Genomic DNA, 1,644 nt, shown 5'->3' on the forward strand with positions numbered 1-1,644 from the left:
TATTATACAGTGTACTCCTCGGTGCGGTATACGGTGTATTATTATACAGTGTACTCCTCGGTGCGGTATACGGTGTATTATTATACAGTGTACTCCTCGGTGCGGTATACGGTGTATTATACGTTGTACTCCTCGGTGCAGTATACGGTGTATTATACGTTGTACTCCTCGGTGCGGTATACGGTGTATTATACGTTGTACTCCTCGGTGCGGTATACGGTGTATTATTATACAGTGTACTCCTCGGTGCAGTATACGGTGTATTATTATACAGTGTACTCCTCGGTGCGGTATACGGTGTATTATACGTTGTACTCCTCGGTGCAGTATACGGTGTATTATTATACAGTGTACTCCTCGGTGCAGTATACGGTGTATTATACGTTGTACTCCTCGGTGCAGTATACGGTGTATTATTATACAGTGTACTCCTCGGTGCGGTATACGGTGTATTATTATACAGTGTACTCCTCGGTGCAGTATACGGTGTATTATTATACAGTGTACTCCTCGGTGCGGTATACGGTGTATTATTATACAGTGTACTCCTCGGTGCAGTATACGGTGTATTATTATACAGTGTACTCCTCGGTGCGGTATACGGTGTATTATTATTATTCGGTGTAGGTGCGGTATACGGTGTATTATTATACAGTGTACTCCTCGGTGCGGTATACGGTGTATTATTATTATTCGGTGTAGGTGCGGTATACGGTGTATTATACAGTGTACTCCTCGGTGCGGTATACGGTGTATTATTATACAGTGTACTCCTCGGTGCGGTATACGGTGTATTATACAGTGTACTCCTCGGTGCAGTATACGGTGTATTATTATACAGTGTACTCCTCGGTGCGGTATACGGTGTATTATACGTTGTACTCCTCGGTGCAGTATACGGTGTATTATTATACAGTGTACTCCTCGGTGCGGTATACGGTGTATTATTATTATTCGGTGTAGGTGCGGTATACGGTGTATTATACAGTGTACTCCTCGGTGCGGTATACGGTGTATTATTATACAGTGTACTCCTCGGTGCGGTATACGGTGTATTATACGTTGTACTCCTCGGTGCAGTATACGGTGTATTATTATACAGTGTACTCCTCGGTGCGGTATACGGTGTATTATACGTTGTACTCCTCGGTGCAGTATACGGTGTATTCTTTACCTATCTATGGTTTGGGGATGTGGGAAGAGACTATTTTGGGGTACCCCCTCCCCCTGGCCTTGTTGCCCCCGTTTTAGGCTCTTGCACTGACTTTCTCGTCTCCGGAGCCTCTGTTGTCCATAACGCTGCCCCCTCACACAACTATTCACACAGTGCGTTCACAGGGCTCCCTCCGTCTATACCCCGGCATAGACCCGCCCCCTGCACGCTCTGAGCCAATCACTGCTCAGCATTATATAACGGCACTTCCTATTGGTGGTTGCAGCTGTCACACATCACCAATAAGAGGCGTGTACTTTCTAGACCGGAAGAGGCGTGGTCGTGTTCTCATTGGATGAGCGTTTTGTCAATCACTGGACGTAGCCGTCGTTTCCCCGCCCACTTCCTTTTCGGTTCTTCTCCGGTTATGACGTCATGCAGCCAGTTGCGGATCCATTTTTCGATCTCTGCTGCTGATTGGCTGCAGCCTT

This window comes from Leptodactylus fuscus, unplaced genomic scaffold, assembly GCF_031893055.1.
Source record: "Leptodactylus fuscus isolate aLepFus1 unplaced genomic scaffold, aLepFus1.hap2 HAP2_SCAFFOLD_102, whole genome shotgun sequence".
In the NCBI taxonomy this organism is placed as follows: domain Eukaryota; kingdom Metazoa; phylum Chordata; class Amphibia; order Anura; family Leptodactylidae; genus Leptodactylus; species Leptodactylus fuscus.